Source organism: Aristolochia californica, unplaced genomic scaffold, assembly GCF_029961685.1.
Source record: "Aristolochia californica isolate CCGP_79_NKW_82.1479 unplaced genomic scaffold, dmAriCali1.0.hap1 SCAF_12, whole genome shotgun sequence".
NCBI lineage: Eukaryota > Viridiplantae > Streptophyta > Magnoliopsida > Piperales > Aristolochiaceae > Aristolochia > Aristolochia californica.
Genome location: NW_027181793.1, coordinates 8,198,256 through 8,222,834, shown reverse-complemented (window position 1 = coordinate 8,222,834; position 24,579 = coordinate 8,198,256). Strand labels below are relative to the sequence as shown.

General features: G+C 37.6%; 2 pseudogenes; both read left to right on the top strand.

The window, feature by feature from the left end:
- The first annotated feature begins 6,584 nt into the window (after positions 1-6,584).
- LOC137945977 (IAA-amino acid hydrolase ILR1-like 1) lies at positions 6,585-7,994 on the top strand (annotated as a pseudogene).
- A 48-nt stretch (positions 7,995-8,042) lies between these two features.
- LOC137945976 (uncharacterized) lies at positions 8,043-9,381 on the top strand (annotated as a pseudogene).
- The last annotated feature ends 15,198 nt before the right edge of the window (positions 9,382-24,579 follow it).

Genomic DNA, 24,579 nt, shown 5'->3' with positions numbered 1-24,579 from the left:
AATGATAGACTTATCTATGAGAGTTAGAGTTGGAATGTAATTAGGAGATTGAAAGGTTAATTGTATAAGGACTCTATCAGTTCTTTTACTATAAATAGAGGTGTTGTAATTCAGAATTAATCAAGTTTGCTTGGCACACACCTCTTTTTTCCTCTTTTGTTCTCTCTACCTGAGAGTTTTTCTTCCCTTTTCTTCTTTTTCTTTCTCTTTTCTCTTACTAGGAATATTGGAAAAAGGATCCTAAATTCAACATGGTATCAGAGCATTAAATTTAGGATCCCTCGCCAAAAGGAATGCTCTAAAAAGATATGATCAACACCACTCAAATAAGACTCTTTTGTGAAGAAATATCACAAACCGTGAGATAAATTCTTCATTTTTTATTACTTCAAGTTACTGGTTTCTGAATTTAGAAGATGATTTAAATATGAGTTTGTGAATGCCTTTCATCTTATGATCTTGTAGATATGCATGTCTCTCCATCTAGAAGAAGCTATCAAAACATTTTTGTCAATTTGGAATTTCTGTTAATTGAGACCAATCCATGATCAGTTTGTTGAAAAAAAAATTTCATGGGAACTAGAGTCCCCTGATATTGAAGATTGACATTGAGTCTCTTATGAGTGGAATATAAGGAAAAAAATTAGAATACTGATTTAGTGTCAATGCTAAAGTTCTCCATACATCAAGTTGTTTGAAGAATACTATTTGGTGTTATTGTTAGAAATTTTTTGAGAGTTATTTTCATTGAAGGGCCTATCATGGCCGAAGAGAATATGTATATCAAAGGTGATATACTGAGAATTACCACTATACCCTTATGAGGGGTAGCAAATTTTATGAGTTGGTCCCCATCAGTTCAGAGGTTTTTATAACAAAGGACCTACTTGGCCACCTCACCAACAGAGGACCACCTATTGATGAAGAAGATATTTTTAATAACAAATGGTTGAAGAATGTTACCATAGTTGACAGTTCTCAAACCAAAGTCCAAGGGAAAGGATCCACTTCTATCACGCCTTCACTTCCGCTCACTGATATTCTTTTCGTTCCTACTTTCCCTTTGAATCTATTATCTGTTAGTCAGCTGACAAAATACTTTAATTGCCCTATTACCTTCTCACCCACTTCATGTGTATTTCAAAATCTTATAACGAAGAGGTGATTGGTGGAGGCCATGAACAAGGGGGGCTTTACTACCTAGACGTGCCAAAAATGAATATGGTTTCCACCACTAGAAATGAGACAAGGCTATGGCACAATCAGTTGGGACATCCATCTACACAGTTTCTTCATTATATGTTTCCTACTCTTAAAAGTAAGGTCAGAATTTCATCGTGAGGTTTGTCAAATGAGTAAACATCAAAGGAGTACATACTCTCCTTGTCCAGAAGTCAAAAGCGTTACTCCATTTTCTTTAATTCATACTGATGTCTAGGGGCCTTTGAGTGTCTCAAACATTTCTCAAGAAAAATATTTTATTCATTTATTGATGATTTCACTTGTACAACTTGGTTGTTTGTATGTAACGAGCGTTCTAAATTACCATTGATTTTTAAGTCATTTCATACTATGGTACTCACACAGTTTGGTCAAAAAATAAAATTACTCGGGTCTGATAATGCCAAAGAATACATTTCCAAATACCTTGACTCCTTTTGTCAAGAAAATGACATTGTCCATCAAACATCATGTGTCTACACTCCTCGACAAAATGGTGTCGCCGAACGAAAAAATTGTCATATTCTTGAGGTAGCTTGAGGTTCATTATATGCCATGAAAGTTCCCTACTTTTATTGGCCTCATGTAGTTCTTACGGCTTGCTTTCTTATCAATACTATATCATCTTCTGTTATTGGTATTAAATCTCCTTACTCTAGATTATTACCAAATGATGATCCATTTTCACTACTTTTGAGAGTCTTCGGATGTCAATGCTTTGTTCATAATTTATTTCCTAGACACAACAAACTTGATCCTAAATTTATCAAGTGTATCTTCTTGGGATACTCTCACACACAAAAGGGTTATGTTTGTTATAGTCCCACTCTTCAACATTTATTTGTGTCCAAGGATGTAACATTTTTTGAAGACTCCTCATTTAATTCTGATAGTGCTCCTCCTAGTCTATCCTTAGTACCAGGTTCCCCTCGACCGACTGTGCCCTATTGGAAGATAGACCCAAGCCCAAGCGACCAAGGAAGGCCCACATATCTAAGAGTATTATAAGATGGGCCACACGACCAAGGAAGGCCCACAATATGGGCCCACCATGATTACCACTAGCTGGCATCCTTATCACATAAGTTGGAAGATAAAGAAGGACTCACAAAGGCATCTTTATCTTATGGTCACGTCCTAGAAGAGTTCTAGTTTGAGATATGTTTGTCTTTCATCTATATTGAGTTATTTAATTATGCTAGGACTTATCTTTAAGTGTCAAAGTTTTGGTGTAATTGGGACAAAGGTAGTTTTATTGTAATTGGACTCTACTACATTCCTCTATTATAAATAGAGGTTCATGTACTCTAATTATAACAAGTTAATGAAGTCAATGAATTATTTCTCTTTTCCATAAATTCAACATGGTATCAGAGAAGGTTATGTGAGTTTACTTGGTCAACCCACAGACATAATGAGATCTTTTTCTCTAAACCCTAAACCCTAAACCCTAAGTCTAGGTTCGTAATTTTTTATTTAGTACGTACACCCATAGTTTGCTTTGCATTTTCCACCTCTATAATGAGATTTTCATATTTAAAATTATATATTGAAGGAAATATATTTGAGTCTACTTTCCAAGAAAAAAATTATTTTTTCCAATCGGAGTTATCTACAAAGAGAAATGGATATTTGAATGAGCATAGGTCAGATTGCAAAAGACGTTTGAGCAACAGCAGAAAGCTTCAACCTCTGAGATATTTTATTCTATCAAGAACTAGAATTTATATGGATATATATCAAAAGAAATATCTATAAGTTTATTCTCTTATATATTCAACCAATTTTCAATTGGATTTATCTTCAAAGAGAAACAGATATTTGAAGAAGCGAAGGTCAGATTGAAAAAAAGGTTCAAGAAGCAGCAGAAAGCTTAAACTTCCGAGGTATTTTATGCTATCAAGAACGAGACTTGATATGGAGAATTATATATAAAAAGAAATATCTGTAAGTCTATTTTCTTACCTATTCAACAAATTCTCGATCTAAGTTTTTTATAATGAGATATTGATCTTGGAAGAGTCAATGGTCATGCTAGAAAAAAAGGAGAAACAATTGTTAGTTCGGCCAGATGATAGAGACCGAAATCTATCAGATTATTTATCTTCTGGTAATTATATTTTATGAAGAGAAGTTATACTTGGATGAAATTTATTAAATTCTATTTTCATAATGAGAAAATTTCATGTCAATCTGATCTATATTTAAAGCTATATTCACATTAGAAGATTCAAAGGTTTTGTTGGTATTCTGTTGTATTGAAAAATCCGAATTTATGCCCTTTGTTTTGCATCACTCTTTGAGTTGCGATATTAGGAAAATATCTCACTTCTCTCTGGTTTAAGGGCTTATTACTACATCTCTTTTATTTGGGCTTATTGTTCCATCTATGATATTTGGTTAATGCTAGGATCACTACCATTACCTCCCATCTTGAGGGGGAGAAGTACAAGAAGTTCAAGAAAGAGGTATTTTATTCCATATGTTGTAGATAATGTTATAAAGTGGGACCCACCATGGTGCTCGAGCTGGTGGGACCCACCATAAGGACATAGGTCATCAAGAAGAGTCCTAAAGGACGTGGGACACCAAGAAGAGTCCTCTCCCAGAGCAAACACGAGTTAAGGAAGCAAGAAGAAGCTGAATTGATTTAGAAGACTTGAAGATCAAGTGGGACCCACAAAGTTCGCACGAGTTGGCACTCTTATCAAGGTGCGCTGGGAGATCATGAGGGGCCCACAAGGATAAGGCTACGAGCTGGCTTATCCATTCCCCTCACGTGAATAATAAAGGACTCCTAGTTCTACACAAGTTGGTGTTCTAGTTGTTTAGTTTAAATAGACTTACTTATATTGAAGAGTTAGAGTTGGAATCTAATTAGGATTGAATGGTAAGTTGTATAAGGACTCTACCTCCTCCTCAACTATAAAGAGAGGTCTTGTAAGTCTAAATTAATAAATTCACACATAAAATCCCGAGTTGGTTCTCTCTCTCCCTCTACTTACTTGGCGCAGCCCACTCTTCTCCTTTTATTTTTTTCTCTTCTCTACCGAGAGGTTTCCTCCCCTTTTTTTTCGGTTTTCTTTATTCTTTATCTTGTTCTTGATCATGGAAAAAGGATCCTAAATTCAAAATGGTATCAGAGCAACATATTTAGGATCCCTCGAAAGGAATGCTCTAGAGAAGTGATGATCAATACCACTCCAAGAAGGCTCTTGTATGAAGGAAGAACACTAGCCGAGAGATAAGTGTTCAAAAATATTGTTTTTATGCTACTGGTTCTTGTTTTTAGATGATGATTCAAGGATCAATATGTGAATTTTTTCATCTTATTATGTTATGAATATGCATGCCCCTCTATCTAGAAGGAGCTATCAAAATAGTTTTATCGGTTTGGAAATTCTGTTTACCGAGAGACCAGTCCATACTCAGATTATTGAATTATTTTTCATGGGATAAGATTTCCCTGAAAATAGAAGATTTCTATTGAGCCTCTTATGAGTGGTTTTCTGAAAAAAAATTATTTAGCATTGATGCTATATTTACATATATCGAGTTGATTGAAGAAGTGCTACTTGGTGATATTATTTGAAGTTTTTTTTGAAGAAAAGCCTATCATGGCTGATGAGAATATGAATATCAAAGGTGATAAACTGAAAATCACCACCTTAACCTTACGTGGGGTATCAAATTTTATGAGTTGGTCCACCTCGGTTAGGAGGTTTCTCATAACCAAAGACCTACTTGGTCACCTCACTACCCAAGGATCGCTTATTGATGAAGACGATATTTTTTATATGAAATGGCTCAAGAATGATACTTTGGTAATTGGTTGGCTGATAAAAAGCATGGAAAAACATGTCTCTAGTAAGGTTATTCATCTTGACACTGCTAAACATATTTGGAAGACATGTACTAAACTATATTCATGCCCTGATACACTGCATAGACCCTGTAGTACTAGCAGATCAGATGATATTAAATGCACTCATTGTAAATTTTCGGGTCACACTATAGACTAGTGCCGTTATAGGGCATGCACTTACTGTGGTAGATATGACCACTATAAAGAAATATGTTATAAGGCTAATGACAAGTCAGAATCAAGAAGGGCCCTCATAAGTGACGTGCAAGCAGACCATCCCCCAACACCAGCTGGACAGAAAATTATTACTAATGAAGAGTATGAATTATTTCAGAAAATGAAGACCATGCTAGGGTCTTCTCCTAGCCTCTCTGCCACTACTGCTGCCACTACTGCTTCAGGTATTCTATCTGCCTCCTCTTCATCCTGGATAATTGATTCAGGAGCCTCCGAGCATCTTACAGGTAAAAAACCTTTATTACATTCTTTATCTCCGAGTCTTTCACACAAATTTGTTACCGTAGCTGACAGTTCTCAAACCAAAGTCCAAGGAAAAGGTTTTACTTCTGTCACCCCATCATTTCCGCTCAATGATATTCTTTTTGTTCTTCCCTTTCCTCTAAACTTGCTCTCTGTGAGTCAACTTACAAAATATTTTAATTGCTCGGTTACCTTCTCACCTACTTCATGTGTTTTTTAGGATCTTATAACGAAGCAGGTGATTGGTGGAGGCCATGAACAAGGGAGGCTCTACTACTTGGATGTGCCAAAGGTTAATATAGTGTCTATGTTATGAACACAATAACATTATTTTTTTTTTAATTTAATTTACTTTATTTTATTTCAGTTTAGGCCACAAGGGTATTTTTGGAATATTTAATTTATAGGGGTATTTTTGGAATATTTTATTTATAGGGGTATTTTTGTAATATTTTATATTAAACCCTAACAGGGTGAACCCTATTTAAGGGGTAAAAGTAATGAGAAAAACAAGCATTGATTTTAGGTTAAATTTAGGTTAAACAGTCTTGGACCTCTCCTCAATGATCTCTAGGGTTTTCAATTGATTTTCATTTTCCTCTCCATGTCTCCCTACAATTCTGCCATGTTGTTCTGCAATTCCACATGGCCGAACCAGAACGTTAACAATGAATCCTTGTGTCAAATCTGGGACCATAACAACTAGTATCAGAGCGGGAACACGATGAGCCCGTCTATGTCCCGAGAAAAAGGGATTGCCATGCATGATCAATGGGAAGAAAGACGTGCACGGTACAGAGCAATTGACGAAGAATTGTGTACAACAGGAGAAGTATTTTCTGCTCGCATTGCCGCCGAAAAAGTCATACAACTTGAAATCACCAAGCAGATGTACGAGAAGGGCAAGCATTAGAAGTTGTCTGGGACGGAGCAACAGGCCACGACCCGGAAAAATAAAAAATTTTGTCCCGTTTACCAGCTGAAGGCCCTACGGAAGATTCGGGGGAAACCACAAATCCGGACAGACAGAAAGCCATGTCTCGGAAACCTTCAAAATTTCAGCGCAGGGAGAACCATAGCCGCACAGCGGGGACCACGATTTGGGGCATTCGGCAGGGTATTCTGCCAAGACGTCGTCGATCATGGACGATACTGGTGCGATCCCAAATCCTAATACAGGGACCTCAAAAATCTCCAAGAAAGACCCTGGAAATCCGAAATCAGAGGAGTATGCGGACACAATCTCATCGATACAAGTTGATTTGGGTTCGACCTCCTAATATCCATTATCACGGCCAGCATAAGGTCGGTTCTTCATCGTCGATAGGGAAAACTCCCAAACGGTGAAGCCCCAACGGGCTGCAATTCGCCACCGGAGAAGCAGGGGACTCCGTTGGGTCCGTCAGCGAAATTTCCGCTCAAACTCGGTCTCGACAGCACAGTGGCAAATGAACTTCCACAAAATTTGGGGTAAACTCGTGTGACGAATTTTCCCAAATTTCATCTTCTCTTTTCTCAAATCCATCTATGTTTCACATAATTCCTTCCCAATGGCATCAAAATTGTTTCGTGAAAATTTTGGTGTTGCGAAACAGAGGGGTTTTCTGTTTAATTTTCTGGATCCCATGTATGCTGTTCGGCCAAGAAATGTTTTTTGGATGTTGTTTTATTTTTCTACTGCTGAGAACAGCAGCAATGCGTCTCTTCCAATTTCTGCTGCACACATGGATGAAGGACATGTTTCTCCTCCATTCGTCGCTCTCAGAGCAGACATGGATGCTTTACCAATCCAGGAATTGGAAAAATGGGAGCATAAAAGCAAAATAGCAGGGAAAATGCATGCTTGTGGGCATGATGCACATGTTCGCATGCTCCTTGGAGCTGCAAGGATACTTCAACAACTTAGCAGTACAGTACAAGGAACACTTGTTCTTATATTTCAACCTGCTGAGGAACAAGGAAGAGGAGCTTGGAAAATGATCAAAGAAGAGGTGTTGGAAAATGTAGAGGCTATTTTTGGTATTCACTTGGGGTTTCACTATCCCACAGGGGTAGTGGCTTTAAAAACTGGCGACTTCTTGGCTGGCTGTAGACACTTCCAAGCAAAGATTAGTGGAAATGGAGGCCATGCAGCTATTCCACAATCTTCTATATACCTGTTTCGGCAGCATCATCTTCAGTAATAAGCTTACAACAACTTGTCTCAAGGGAGGCAGATCCTCTAGATTATCAGGTGGTTTCAGTGTTCCACATCAATGGAGGCAGTGCTTACACTATCATTCCTGATTCAGTACCAGTTGGCGGCACTTTCAGGGCATTTTGTAAAAAGAGCTTCTATGCATTAACACAAAGAATTCAAGAGGTAATCACTGGGCAGGCAGTTGTGCACTGATGCACGAAAGGTTGCAATTATGCACTGCAAGTGAGACCACAAAAATTAGACTCATCTTTTACCTCTCCTTTTCAATTGTTGTCCATGACTCAGTTGCCTGCTGGAAATTCTATTGTAATTTCTAGAGTATGTTGGAGGGAGCTGAATGCCATTGCTAATGGGATCAACGAAGTTGTTCCTTTTCTGTTTGAGAAAGGGCTTAATTATCATAGAGGGTGTGTGTTAATAGACATTCTGTTGGGTTTTCTGGAATTGGTCACTCGACTAAGCCTTCCAGTGTCGCAATTGCTACACAATTTCTCCTTCTCAGTGAGGATGGGATCTCTTGTTCTGAAGTTTGCAGTCTACTGCTCTGACCATGTCATACTCTTCAGGCAAGAGAGTTATTTTTCTTCCCTATTTGGAGTAAGGGAACCTGACTTTTATGGGGCAATAGACATTGCTTCTGGAAAATCCATCCTCTTTGCTCCCAGGTTGTCTGATGATTATGCTGTTTGGCTGGGAGAAATAAAGCCCTTATCATACTTCAAGCAAAGATACATGGTCAACATGGTTTGCTAAACTTATCAGATGGTGAAGGTGCTTTATGATCACTACCAAGGATTGGGAAAGCCATTCTTGTTTCTCTTGTACGGGCTTAATACTGATAGCAACAAATTTTCCAAACCTGTAGAGCTTGAGGAAATGGAGAAGTTTGAAATAGACCGTAGTACATTGCATCCTATCTTGAACGAATGCCGTATATTTAAGTCGAGAATGGAGCTTGAACTCATACAATATGCTAATGATATAAGTTTGGAGGCTCATATTGAGGTTATGCGCAAAACAAAAGTGGGCATGAAAGAGTATCAGTTGTAGAGCATGTTTCTCCATCCTGTGTACATGTATGGAGGCTGTAGATTTTGTTCATACACATGCATATGTGCTACTGGTGAAAGTAGTTCTGTTCTTCATTATGGGCATGCTACTGCTCCAAATGACAAGATCTTACACGATGGTGACATTTCTAGATATGGGAGCTGAATACCATTTTTATGGTTCTGACATAACTTGTTCTTTTCCTGTGAATGATAAATTTACGAGTGATCAACATCTTATCTATAATGCAGTCATTAAGGCCCATAATGATGTTGTCTCTACAATGAGACTTGGAGTAAGCTGAATGGTCATGCACAAGCTAGCAGAGAAAGTTATTCTCAGGTCATTGGTGGCTGGTGGCTTAATTAATGGTGATGTTGATGATATGATGGCTGAGAGATTCGGTGCTGTTTTCATGCTTCATGGTCTTGGGCACTTCCTTGGGATTGCTACTCATGATCCGGGGGGCTATGCTAAGGATTTGGAGAGGCCAAAAGAACCTGGGTTGAGTGTTTTTGGACTGCTAGAAAACTTGAAGAGGGCATGGTCTCCAGCGCTGATATGAAAGAAGTGTATGCTGAGCTTGCACGACTTGGTGGTTGGAATGATCCAGACATGCTTGAGGTAGGAAATGGAGGTATGACCAATGATTACTACATCACACACTTCAGTTTATGGGCTCTCTCTAAGGCACCTCTCCTAATCGGATGTGATGTGCGGAATGCCACCAAGGAAACCTTGAAAATTATTGGCAATAAAGAAGTGGTAGCAGTGAACCAAGATCATCTTGGTGTTCAAGCTAAGAAGGTTCGCATGGAGGGAGATCTTGTGATATGGGCTGGACCACTCTCCAACTATAGGATAGTTGTGCTCTTAGTCAATTGTCGCCCTAGGTATTTTGAAATTACTACCAACTAGGGATGAGGAGGTCTAGCAGAGAAACATAAAATAGCAAGTGGGAGATCCGAATTTAACAAAAAAAAAGAAGAAAAAAACATGCTTCTCCACGTGGATGTTTTAGTTTTGTAGTCCAGAGGGCTGCCACATATACTATGATTGACGCTTGAGAAGGGATGAAGACATTGGCACGGGCACGTAGACCTAACTTCGAGCTTGAGGACAAACTCTTTCTTCCAAGGGGGTGTAATGTTATGAACACAATAACATTATTATTTTTTTTGTTTTTCTTTAATTTACTTTATTTTATTTCAATTTAGGCCACAGGGGTATTTTTTGGAATATTTTATTTATAGGGGTATTTTTGGAATATTTTATTTATAGGGGTATTTTTGTAATATTTTGTATTAAACCTAACAGGGTGCACCCTATTTAAGGGGTAAGAGTAATGAGAAAAAAACATTGATTTTAGGTTAAATTTAGGTTAAATAGGCTTGGAGCTCTCCTCAACGATCTCTAGGGTTTTCGATTGATTTTCTTCTTCCTCTCCATATCTCCCTAAAATTCTGTCATGTTGTTCTACAACTCCCCATGGCCGAACCGGAACGTCACCAATGAATCCTTGTGTCAGATCTTGGCCATAATAGTCTACTACTACGAATGAGACACGATTATGGCACAATCGGTTGGGACATCCTTCCATACAATCTCTTCATCATATGTTTCGATCTCTTAAGATAAGGTCAGAATTTAGTTGTGAGGTGTGTCAGTTAAGTAAACATCAAAGGAGTACGTAGTCTCCTCGTCCAGTAGTCAAAAGTAACATTCCTTTTTCATTGATTCATACTGATGTTTGGGGGCCTTTGAGTCTCTCTAATATTTCTCAAGCCAAATATTTTATCACTTTTATTGATGATTTCACTCGTACAACTTGGTTGTTTATTTTTAAAGAGTGTTCTGAGATACCATCTATTTTTAAATCTTTTTATGTGACGGTACTCACACAATTTGGTCAGAAGATAAAAATCCTCCGGTCTGATAATGCCAAAGAGTATATTTCAAAAGACCTTGGCTCCTTTTGTCAAGAGAATGACATTATCCATCAGACATCATGTGCCTACAGTCCTCAACAAAATGGTGTAGTCGAACAGAAAAATTGTCATATTCTTGAGATAGCTCGAGGTCTATTATATGCCATGAAAGTTCCATATTTTTATTGGCCCCATGCTGTCCTTACAACGTGTTTTCTTATAAATAGTCTACCGTCTACTGTTTTTGGGAATAAATCCCCCTACTCTAAACTATTACCACATGATGATCCGTTTGCATTACCATTGAAAGTCTTCGGTTGTCAATGTTTTGTTCATAATACTTTACTTAGACACAACAAACTTGACCCTAAATCTATAAAGTGTATCTTTTTGGGATACTCTCGCACACAAAAGGGTTATGTTTGTTATTGTCCCTCTTTGCAATGTTTATTTGTGTCTAGGGATGTAACATTCTTTGAAGACTCCTCATATTATTCTGGTAGCGCTCCACCTAGTATGTCATCAGTACCAAGTTCTCCTCGACCGGTTGTGCCTTGTGATACAGATATTGTTCAGCCCCCAGAGACAATGGCCGATACCACACTTGCTGAGTTGTCGGATCCACCAGAGGGAAGTCCTTCATCACCAGTAATTTTTGGTCCTGAATTTGATACTCATCCTATTGATATAAGAAAAGAACCTCGTTCATGCACTCAACCTTCTACTTCTCAACCTATCTCAAATTTTGTGTCTCATCATCACCTCTCACCTTTATGTTGTCAGTTTATTTCTTCTATTTCTTCCATATCTGTTCCATAGTCATATCAGGAGGCTCTCCAACATCTAGGGTGGAAGGCAGCAATGGATGAAGAAATGAAGGCACTCAATGACAATCATACATGGTCATTGGTTCCTCTACCTACAGATAAAAAAACCATTGGTTGCAAGTGGGTTTATACAGTAAAACATAATCCAAATGGGACTATTGCACGACTGAAGGCTCCACTGGTTGCAAAAGGATACACTCAATGTTGTGACATTGATTATGATGAGACATTCTCTCCAGTGGCAAAAATGACCTCGGTACATATTTTATTATCCTTGGTAGCTAATTCATCATGGCCAATATATCAACTGAATGTAAAAAATGCATTTCTCAATGGTGATATCAAAGAAGAGATTTATATGCAACAACCACCTTGATATGTGGTTGAGGGGGAGTCCGTATGTCATCTTAAAAAATCTCTATATGGACTGAAGCAATCCCCACGGGCATGGTTTGAGAAATTTAGTCAAGTCATCATACGGACAGGTTTTTATAGATGCTCTGCAGACCACTCAGTATTTATTGAGAACACAACAAGAGGTAAGGTGATTCTAGCTGTTTATGTTGATTATATTATTTTAACTGGGAGTTATTCTGAAGGCATTCAGAAAATAAAAGAGAGAATATGTGTTGAATTCAAGACAAATGATCTTGGATTATTGAAATACTTTTTGGGTATTGAGATCTTACAATCCAGACATGGGATTATTCTATCCCAAAGAAAATATGCCCTTGATCTACTAGAAGAAACATGTATGATGGGATGCAAACCGGTAGACACTCCTATGGGTGCAAATACAAAATTATGTGGAGTCACTAAAGAAAATGTCGATATTGGCAAATATCAAAGGTTAGTGGGATGACTTATTTACCTATGTGTAACAAGGCCAAGCATTTCATATGGTGTACGTGTGGTAAGTCAGTATATGCACAAGCCACAACTTAGTCATTGGCAAGCACTTGAGAGGATACTAAGTTATCTGAAAGGGGCTTCTCTATAAAAAAAACATGGTCACTTCAACATTGAAGATTCGCAGATGCAGAATGGGTTGGATCCCCAGATGATAGAAAATCTACTTCTGGTTTTTGCACGATGGTTGGAGGAAATCTGGTTACATGGAAAAGCAAAAAACAAAATGTAGTAGCACGGTCAAGTGCAAAAGTAGAATACAGAGACTTGGCACACACTGTAAGTGAACTCTTATGGATAACGTCTCTTCTCACTAAATTAGGATTTTATAAAGAAGCTCCAATGGATCTATACTATGATAATCAAGCAACAATACATATTGCATCTAATCCATTCTTCCATGAGAGGACAAAGCACATTGAAGTAGATTGCCACTGTATATGAGAAAAATTCCAAGTTGGTCTTTTATCCCTGAAGCACATCTCATCACATAATCAAGTTGCAGACATCGTCACCAAACCAGTCACTCACAAGATTATGTCTACTATATGCAGCTAGCTGAGCGTTTATGATGTTTTCTCACCCTCAGCTTGAGGGGGACTGTTACAAAGTGGGACCCACCATGGTGCTCGAGCTGGTGAGACCCACCATAAGGATGTAGGTCATCAAGAAGAGTCCTAGAGGACATTGGACACCAAGAAGAGTCCTCTCCCAAAGCAAGCACGAGTTAAGGAAGCAAGAAGCACAAGCTAAATTGATTTAGAAGACTTGAATATCAAGTGGGACCCACAAAGATCTCATGAGCTGGCACTCTTATCAAGGTGCACTGGGAGATCATGAGGGGCCCACAAGGATAAGGCTACGAGCTGGCTTATCCATTCCCCTCACGTGAATAATAAAGAACTCCTAGTTCTACTCAAGTTGGTATTCAAGTTGTTTAGTTTAAATAGACTTACTTATATTGAAGAGTTAGAATTGGAATGTAATTAGGATTGAATGATAAGTTGTATAATGACTCTACCTCCTCCTCTACTATAAAGAGAGGTCTTGTAAGTCGAAATTAATCAAGTCACACATTCAATACCGAGTTGGTTCTCTCTCTCCCTCTCCTTACTTGGCGCAACCCACTCTTCTCCTTTTATTTTTTTCTCTTCTCTACCGAGAGCTTTCCTCCCCTTTTCTTAGTTTTCTTTCTTCTTTCTCTTGTTCGTGATCATGGAAAAGGGATCCTAAATTCAACAGACAAGTTTATGTGATCAAAATATTCAATAAAGGGGGAGCACAAAAGATGAATCTTAATCATCTAAGAACAAATATTTGTATCAGATTACGATTATATTACAAGGTTTATTATTTTGGTTCGTGTTATATGTGTTGGAAGATGGTCATGTTACATTATAGCTGTTGCTATTATGTCTCTTTGGATGAGACATTATTATTGAAGAAGAGGTGGCCTCAGTACCTTTTCACGTACCATAATTTATTTGAATCTAAAAAAAATCACGGTTGGGACACCACGATAAATTTTACTCTAAAAAATATCACGGTTGGGATACCATGAGAGTTGGTATCCGAATTGGGATACCATGTATGATGGGATGCAAACCGGTAGACACTCCTATGGGTGCAAATACAAAATTATGTGGAGTCACTAAAGAAAATGTCGATATTGGCAAATATCAAAGGTTAGTGGGATGACTTATTTACCTATGTGTAACAAGGCCAAGCATTTCATATGGTGTACGTGTGGTAAGTCAGTATATGCACAAGCCCCAACTTAGTCATTGGCAAACACTTGAGAGGATACTAAGTTATCTGAAAGGGGCTCCTCTATAAAAAAAACATGGTCACTTCAACATTGAAGATTCGCAGATGCAGAATGGGTTGGATCCCCAGATGATAGAAAATCTACTTCTGGTTTTTGCACGATGGTTGGAGGAAATCTGGTTACATGGAAAAGCAAAAAACAAAATGTAGTAGCACGGTCAAGTGCAAAAGTAGAATACAGAGACTTGGTACACATTGTAAGTGAACTCTTATGGATAACGTCTCTTCTCACTAAATTAGGATTTTATAAAGAAGCTCCAATGGATCTATACTATGATAATCAAGCAACAATACATATTGCATCTAATCCATTCTTCCATGAGAGGACAAAGCACATTGAAGTAGATTGCCACTGTATATGAGAAAAATTCCAAGTTGGTCTTTTATCCCTGAAGCACATCTCATCACATTATCAAGTTGCAGACATCGTCACCAAACCAGTCACTCACAAGATTATGTCTACTATATGCAGCTAGCTAAGCGTTTATGATGTTTTCTCACCCTCAGCTTGAGGGGCACTGTTACAAAGTGGGACCCACCATGGTGCTCGAGCTGGTGAGACCCACCATAAGGATGTAGGTCATCAAGAAGAGTCCTAGAGGACATTGGACACCAAGAAGAGTCCTCTCCCAAAGCAAGCACGAGTTAAGGAAGCAAGAAGCACAAGCTAAATTGATTTAGAAGACTTGAATATCAAGTGGGACCCACAAAGATCTCATGAGCTGGCACTCTTATCAAGGTGCACTGGGAGATCATGAGGGGCCCACAAGGATAAGGCTACGAGCTGGCTTATCCATTCCCCTCACGTGAATAATAAAGGACTCCTAGTTCTACTCAAGTTGGTGTTCAAGTTGTTTAGTTTAAATAGACTTACTTATATTGAAGAGTTAGAATTGGAATGTAATTAGGATTGAATGATAAGTTGTATAATGACTCTACCTCCTCATCTACTATAAAGAGAGGTCTTGTAAGTCGAAATTAATCAAGTCACACATTCAATACCGAGTTGGTTCTCTCTCTCCCTCTCCTTACTTGGCGCAACCCACTCTTCTCCTTTTATTTTTTTCTCTTCTCTACCGAGAGCTTTCCTCCCCTTTTCTCAGTTTTCTTTCTTCTTTCTCTTGTTCGTGATCATGGAAAAGGGATCCTAAATTCAACAGACAAGTTTATGTGATCAAAATATTCAAGAAAGGGGGAGCACAAAAGATGAATCTTAATCATCTAAGAACAAATATTTGTATCAGATTACGATTATATTACAAGGTTTATTATTTTGGTTCGTGTTATATTTGTTGGAAGATGGTCATGTTACATTATAGCTGTTGCTATTATGTCTCTTTGGATGAAACATTATTATTGAAGAAGAGGTGGCCTCAGTACCTTTTCACGTACCATAATTTATTTGAATCTAAAAAAATCACGGTTGGGACACCACGATAAATTTTACTCTAAAAAATATCACGGTTGGGATACCATGAGAGTTGGTATCCGAATTGGGACACAATTATAAATAAACCCACAACTCCACCCCACCCCCCCTGTAATGGTTTTTATTTCTCCTTCCACTTGAGAGTCGTTGTCCTATTGAGGGACACGGTGGTGGACACTTCAGAGCAATGTCAATAGACACACTATCTAGAAAAGCCGAAGTGTGCCCTACATCCCGCATTAGGACTGGAGTATGGATCAATGTCTTACCGGCTAGGAGTGATTTTTACTCTCACTTATATTATACTAGCGGGGCCTCATGGAAGGACGCAACAGTGCGAGGGAGAGTGTAGGAAGATGAAGTCATATTGGAAGATGTGCCATTTTATACAAAATGATCATATACGTCATTTGCAGTAAGCTGGGAGTTCATGTTGTTCTCTCACCCCCAGCTTGAGGGGGAGTGTTGAAAGATAGACCCAAGCCCACACGACCAAGAAAGGTCCACATATCTAAGAGTATTATAAAATGGGCATCACGACCAAGGAAGGCCACAAGATGGACCCAAACACATAAGAAGTAGGACCCACCATGATTACCACGAGCTGGCATCCTTATCACATAAGTTGGAAGATCAAGAAGAACTCACAAAAGCATCTTTATCTTATGGTTATGTTCCAGTTTGAACTATGCTTGTCTTTTATCTATATTGAGTTATTTAATTATGCTAGGACTTATATTTAAGTGTCAGAGTTTGGGTGTAATTGGGACAAAACTAGTTTTATTGTAATTGGACTCTACTACCTTCCTCTATTATAAATAGAGGTTCATGTACTCTGATTATAATAAGTTAATGAAGTCAATGAAGTATTTCTCTTTTCCATAAAGTCATCATGCACCATGATACAGAGATCATTCAACCCTCAGAGCAAGTGGCCGACATCACACCTGCCGAGTTAACAGATCCCATAGAGGTAAGTCCTTCATCCCTAGTTGTTTTTGGCCCTCAATATGATACTCATCCTATTGTTGTACGGAAAGAACCTAGATCATGCACTCAACCTTCTACTTCTCATCCCATTTCAAATTTTGTGTCTCATCATCGCCTTTCACCTCTATGTTGTCAGTTTATTTCTTCTATTTCCTCCATATATGTTCCACAGACCTATCAGGAGGCTCTACAACATCAAGGGTGGAAGGAAGAAATGAATGAAGAAATGAAGGCACTTAATGACAATCAGACATGGTCACTAGTTCCTCTTCCAAAAGATAAAAAACCCGTCGGTTGCAAGTGGGTTTTATATTGTCCAACATAATCCGGATGGGTCAATAGCACCACTGAAGGCTCTATTGGTTACTAAAGGTTATACTCAGTGTTATGGTATTGATTATGAAGAAATCTACCCTCCAGTGGCAAAAATGAACTCCGTACGTATATTAGTATCTCTAGTGGCCAATTCATCATGGCCGATATATGAACTTAATGTAACAAGTGCATTTCTAAATGGGGATATTAAGGAAGAAATTTATATGCAACAACCACCTGGGTATGTGGTTGAGGGGGAGTTAGTATGTCAACTAAAAAAATCTTTGTATGGTCTCAAGCAGTCCCCTTAGGCATGGTTTGAGAAATTTAGTCAAGTCCTCATACAGGCTAGATTTTACAGATGCTCTGGAGATCACTCTATATTTATTGAAAACACATCGAGAGGTAAGGTAATTCTGGCAATTTATTTTTGATGATATCTTTTTAACTGGTAGTGATTCTGAGGGCATCTAGAAAGAAAAGGAAAAAAATTGTGCTAAATTCAAGACAAATGATCTTGGCCTACTCAAATATTTTTTGGGAATGGAAGTATTACAATCCAGACATGGGATTGTGCTATCCCAAAGGAAGTATGCCCTTGATCTACTAGAGGAGATAGGAATGATGGGATACAAACCAGTAGAAACTCCTATGGACACAAATACAAAATTATGTGGAGGCACTGAAGAAGATGTAGATATTGGAAAATATCAAAGACTAGTTGGAAGACTTATTTACTTGTGTGTAATGAGGCCAGATATATCATTTGCAGTAAGTGTGGTAAGTCAATACATGCACAAGCCACAACTTAGTCATTGGCAAGCACTTGAAAGGATACTACAATATCTGAAAGGAGCTCAAGGAAGAGGGCTTCTCTATAAAAACTATGGTCACTTCAACATCGAAGGATTCTCAAATGCAGACTGGGTCGGATGAAAGAAAATCTACTTCAGGATTTTGTATGATGGTTGGAGGGAATTTGATTACATGGAAAAGCAAAAAAGTAAAATGTAGTAGCACGGTCTGGTGCAGAAGCAGAATACAGAGCCATGACACACACTGTTAGTGAACTCCTATGGATAAGATCTCTTCTCATTGAATTGGGATTCTACAAAGAAGCTCTGATGGATCATTATTGTGATAATCAAGGAGCAATACACATTACATCAAATCCAGTCTTCCATGGAAGAACAAAGCATATTGAAGTGGACTGCCATTTTATACGAGAAAAGTTTCAAGCAGGTTTTTTTTATCTCTAAGGCATATATCATCACAAAGTCAAGTTGCAGATATTCTCACCAAGCCGGTCACTCACAAGACTATGTCTACCATTTACAACAACCTAGGCATCTACGATGTTTTCTCACCCCCAGCTTGAGGGGAAGTGTTACAATATGGGACCAACCATGGTGCACGAGCTGGTGGGGGAACCACCATGAGGACATGGGATGCCAAGAAAAGTCTTCACCCAAGCTAGCATGGTTTAAGAAGATAAGAAGCACAAGCTGAAATGAGTTAGAAGACTTGAAGGTCAAGTGGGACCCACAAAGATACCACGAGCTGGTAATCTTATCAATATGAGCTGGAAGATCAAGTGGGACCCACAAGGATAACGCCATGAGCTAGCCTCCTCCCTTATGTCCACGTTATTAAAGAAGAGTTCTAGTTCAACTTACATTAGACCTCTAGGAGATTGTGTTATATTGTCATGATAGACTTATCTTAGAGAGTTAGAGTTGGAATGTGATTAGGAGATTGAAAGGTGTTGAATTTAGGATCTCTTTCCCAATATTCTGAGCAAGAGAAAGGAGAAAGACAAAGAAGAAAAGGGAAGAAGAGCTCTTGGGCAGAGAGAGGAAAAAAAAAAGAAAGAGAGATGTGTGCTAAGCAAAGAGAGAGAGATTTACTCAAGAAGGAGATGTGTAACTTGATTAATTCCGAATTACAACACCTCTATTTATAGTAGAGGAAGTGATAGAGTCCTTATACAATTAACTTTTCAATCTACTAATTACATTCCAACTCTAACTCTCTAAGATAAGTCTATCATGAAAAGATAACTCAATCTACAAGAAGTTTAATATGAGTTGAACTAGAACTCTTCTTCAATAATGTGAATAAAAGGGAGGAGGCCAGCTCGTGGCTGTATCCTTGTGGTATCTTCAGGGTCGCACTTGATCTTCAAGTCTTCTAACTCATGCTAGCTTGGGTGAGGACTCTTCTTGGTATCCCACGTCCTCATGGTAGGTCCCACCAAATCGTGCACCATGGTGGGTTCCACATTGTAACAAAAGGTTAATTGTATAAGGACTCTATCACTTCCTCTACTATAAATAGAGGTGTTGTAATTCTAAATTAATCAAGTTACACATCTCCTTCTTGAGTAAATCTCTCTCTCTCTCTCTTGCTTTGTCGCACACCTCTTTTTTCCTCTTCTCTTCTCTCTATCTGAGAGCTTTTCTCCCCTTTCTTCTTTTTCTTTCTCTCTTCTCTTCCTCGAAATATTAGAAAAGGGATCCTAAATTCAACAAAAATCAATAAATATTTTCGTACTTTTTTTTTGCTGTTCTTGGTTCTTTCGTTCCGAGTGCAAAAAGAAAATAAATAAATATTGCCCCTTGCATTGTGAGAGCTTCATAAAACAAAACAAAGTAAAACATTTTTTCTGTTGGGATTTTTTCTCCAAGTGAAAAAAGACAAAAATTAATATTTTCATATTTTTTTTCCTTCTATAGGTACATTCTCTCCAAGTGAAAATAGAAAATCAATAAATATTTTTGTACTTTTTTTTGGCTGTTCTAGGTGCTTTCGATCAAAGTGAAAAAAAAAAGAATAAATATTTCCCCTTGCATTGCGAGAGCTTCATAAAACAAAAAAAATCAAACTTTTTCCTTTTCTATAGACACTTTATCTACAAGTACAAAAAGACAAACATAAGATTTTGATACTTTCTTTTCCTACTATTGGTACGTTCTCTCCATGTGCATATAGATATTCAATAATAAGTTTTTTGCTTTTTTTTGTTGCTTCTTGGTACTCTCATTGCTAGTGAAAAAATAAAACAAATTTATTTTGTATTACTTTTTTTCTTCTTCGTACTTTCGTTTCATGTGCAAAAAGAAAAAAATTATAAAATATTTTCTGTTGCATTATGAGAGCATAAGAAAAAAAAAGTTATACTTTTTTTTTCTATTCCAACTTTCTCTTCTAGTTCAAAAGATAAAAAATAAATATTGTCATACATTTTTTTTCTTCTGTTGGTATGTTCTCTCCAAATTAAATTAGAAAACCAACAAATATTTTAGTACTTTTTTTTGCCTCTTCTTGGTACTTTTGTTCCAAGAGCAAAAAGAAAATCATAAAATACTGCCTCTTGCCATGCGAGAGCTTAATAAAGAAAAAGAAAGTCAAACTTTTTTTACTTTGCTTTTGTTGGTTCTTTCTCTCCAAGTGCAAAAATGAAAAACAAAACATATTGTTGTACTTTTTTTCTACTTCTTTGTACTTTCATTTCAAGTGTAAAACAAAAATAAATAAATATTTACTTAATTTTACTTTCTTCTATTGGTACTTTCATTTCAAGTATAAAACAAAAAGAAATAATTTTTTACGTAATTTTACTTTCCTCTATTGGTACTTTCATTCAAAGTACAAATAGAAAAACGATCAAATATAGCCCCTTGCATAGTGAGAGCTTAATAAAGCAAAAAAAAAAAAATAATACTTATTTTTCTTCTATTGGTACGTTCTCTCAGAGTGCAAAAAGAAAAGCAATATATTTTATTGTACTCTTTTTGGCACTTCTTGGTACTTTCGTTCCAATTGCAAAAAGAAAATGAATAAATATTGCCCCTTGCATTGCTAGAGCTTAATTAAACAAAACAAAGTCAATTTTTTATTTTTTGTTGGGACTTTCGCTCAAAGTGCAAAAAGATAAAAAATAAATTTTTCATACTTTTTTTCCTTCTATTGGTACATTCTCTCCAACTGAAAATAAAAAAATGAATATTTTGGTACTTTATTTTTTCTCTTCTTAGTATTGTTGTTCCAAGTGTTTGAGGAAAATGAATAAATATTTCCCCTTGCTTTGCGAGAGCATCATCAAACAAAACAAAGTCAAACTTTTTTTACTTTGCTTTTGTCAGTTCTTTCCCACCAAATGCAAAAATGAAAAAACAAAACATATTGTTGTACTTTTTTTCCACTTCTTTGTACTTTCATTTCAAGTGTAAAAACAAAAACAAATAAATATTTACTTAATTTTACTTTTTTCTGTTGGTACTTTTATTTCAAGTGAAACACAAAAAGTAAATTTTTTTACACAATTTTACTGTCCTCTGCCACTTTCATTCCAAGTAAAAATAGAAAAACAATCAAATAAAGACCCTTGAATTGTGAGAACTTCATAAAACAAAACTAAATTCATACTTTTTTTGGCTTCTATTGGTACGTTCTCTCAGAGTGCAAAAAAAAAAATATTATTGTACTCTTTTAGGCTCTTCTTGGTACTTTCGTTACTAGTGCAAAAAGAGAATGAATAAATATTGCCCCTTGCATTGTGAGATTTTAATAAAACAAAACCAAGCCAATTTTGTTTTTTCAGTTGGGACTTTCTCCCCAGGTGCAAAAAGACAAAAATAATATTTTCATACAAGTGAAAATAAAAAATAAATAATATTTTTGTACTTTTCTTTGGCTCTTCTTGCTACTTTCATTCCAACTGCAAAAAGAAAATGAATAAATAATGCCCCCTGCATTGCGAGAGCTTAATAAAATAAAACAAAAATAAACTTTTTTTTTTCTGTTAGGACGTTCTCTCCAAGTGCTAAAAGAAAAATAATTAATGTTTTCATACTTTTTTTCCTTCTATTGGTACGTTCTCTCCAAGTTCAAATATCAATAAATATTTTTGTACTTTTATTTTTGTTCTTCTTGGTTCTTTCATTCCTAATGCAAAAAGAAATGGAGTAAATATTCCCCATTGCATTGCAAGAGGTTCATAAAAAAAACAAAGTGAAACTTTTGTTTTTTATGTACGGACTTTTCTCCAAGTGAAAAAAGACAAAATTAATATTTTTATACTTTTTTTCCTCTTCTATTGGTACGTTCTCTTCAAGTGCAAATAGAAAATCAATAATAAGTTTTTTACTTTTTTTTTGCTACTTCTTGGTACTCTCATTGTTAGTGCAAAAATAAAACTAATTCAATTTATATTACTTTTTTCTTCTTCTTCGTAATTTTGTTCCATGTGCAAAAAGAAAAAATGATAAAATATAATTGGTTGCATTGTGAGAACTTAAGAAAAAAACAAAGTAATAATTGTTTTTTGTTGCAACTTCTCTTCTAGTCCAAAAACATCAACAATAAATATTGTCATACATTTTTTTTTTTTTGGGTGCGTTCTCTCCAAGTTAAATTAGAAAACCAATAAATATTTTAGTACTTTTTTTTGGCTCTTCTTGGAACTTTTGTTCCAAGAACAAAAGGAAAATAATAAAATACTGCCCCTTGCAATGCAAGAGCTTAATAAAGAAACAAAGTCAATTTTTTTTACTTTGCTTTTATTGGTTCTGTTATGCACGCAATAACATTATTATTTTAGTGTTTTCTTTAATTTACTTTATTTTATTTCAGTTTTAGGTCATAGGGGTATTTTTGGAATATTTTATTGTAAACCCTAACCGGGTGAACCCTATTTAAGGGGTAAGAGTAATGAGAAAGAAAGCATTGAAGTATTAAGAATTAGGTTAAATCTAGCGTAAAGAGGCTTAGAGTTCTCCTCAACGAGCTCTAGGGTTTTCAAGCTTCCCTTTGGCTTGATCTTCGTTTTCATCTTCCCCATGTCTTCCTACTACCCCTACGGTAAAGCTTGGAAGACCCGTAACCCGTGGCAGACTCCAGATCCTCCCAAAGAATCCACGTGTCAGATCCGGGACCGTAACAACTGGTATCAGAGCAGGAACACAATGGGTTATTCTATATCCCAAGAAAGATGGGTTGCTATGGGTAAGGAATTGGAGGAAATACGAGCACGGTTAGATGCTTCAATTGAATGTTCGGCAATGGAGCCACGTGCTCCCACAGAAAAGGTCATACGACCTGAAATTTTCTGCATATGCGTAGGCATATGCGTAGAAGAGGCAGCTGCTGCTTTGGACGAGCAGAAAGGCCAACGGCCAGGAACTCCAGCGGCGACGACATCGGAATTTGGGGATTCCGAAATTCCAAAATTGGCTGCACCGGAAATTCCGACGGCACTTGAAATCTCCGAGCAAGCGCAGAACTTCCGATATGCCTCCAAGGGCTACGATTCGCCTCCAAGTGGTGCGATTCGCCGCCGGCGTAGCAGGCGACCCAGTCGCTTCCCTTGGGTTCGTCGGCAAACTACCCGAGAGCCCTCTGTCTCGAAAAAATTCCAAGCGGCGACGCCTCAGCGGGCTTCTCGTCGCCACCGGCGAAGCAAAATAGTTCGTCGGCGCCATAAGCAACTTTTCCGCAAGGGATCTCGGTTCCGGGAGGCTGAGGAACGACGATTTACAAGTTTCCGAGACCCCTCTGTCTCGGAAACTATCCAGGCGGCGAAGCCCTGACGGGCTGCGATTCGCCACCGGAAAATCATGCGATTCCGTCGGTGCCGGGAGAGAGGAAGGAGACGAACGTCGCTGGTAATCGTCGGTGCCGTGAGGAACGGAACCGCCGGCCGCAGAGTTCGGGAGCCGCCGAAGGAAGAAGACGACTTCCGATTAAATTTTCCTAACTTAGGAAAATTTAATCGGCCCGGTCCGCTGAGTCGCAAGCCGGACCGGGTTCCTGAACCGGGTCAACCCAGGTTAACTCGGACCGGCCCCCCCTCCCCCCCGAAAAAAAAAAAAAAAAAAAAGGGGCAAGCAGAGGGGGCGTCATAGCTTTCGCGGATGCTACTTCAGCACCGGTGAAGACGTCGGCATACAGACACTACTTCCGAGCTTGAGGACAAGCTCGTTTTCCAAGGGGGGTGTAATGTTATGCACGCAATAACATTATTATTTTAGTGTTTTCTTTAATTTACTTTATTTTATTTCAGTTTTAGGTCATAGGGGTATTTTTGGAATATTTTATTTATAGGGGTATTTTTGGAATATTTTATTGTAAACCCTAACCGGGTGAACCCTATTTAAGGGGTAAGAGTAATGAGAAAGAAAGCATTGAAGTATTAAGAATTATGTTAAATCTAGCGTAAAGAGGCTTAGAGTTCTCCTCAACGAGCTCTAGGGTTTTCAAGCTTCCCTTTGGCTTGATCTTCGTTTTCATCTTCCCCATGTCTTCCTACTACCCCTATGGTAAAGCTTGGAAGACCCGTAACCCGTGGCAGACTCCAGATCCTCCCAAAGAATCCACTTTGTCAGATCCTGGACCGTAACAACGTGCGGCGGGATATTTACCCGAGTCAAACAAGCCATTATTTTGCCCGTTTGCAAAAAGCTGACCTAACAATCATAGATGATTGTAAAGTGATTTTTCATTCGTAAAGGGCTATAATATTGTAAGAAATGACTTAT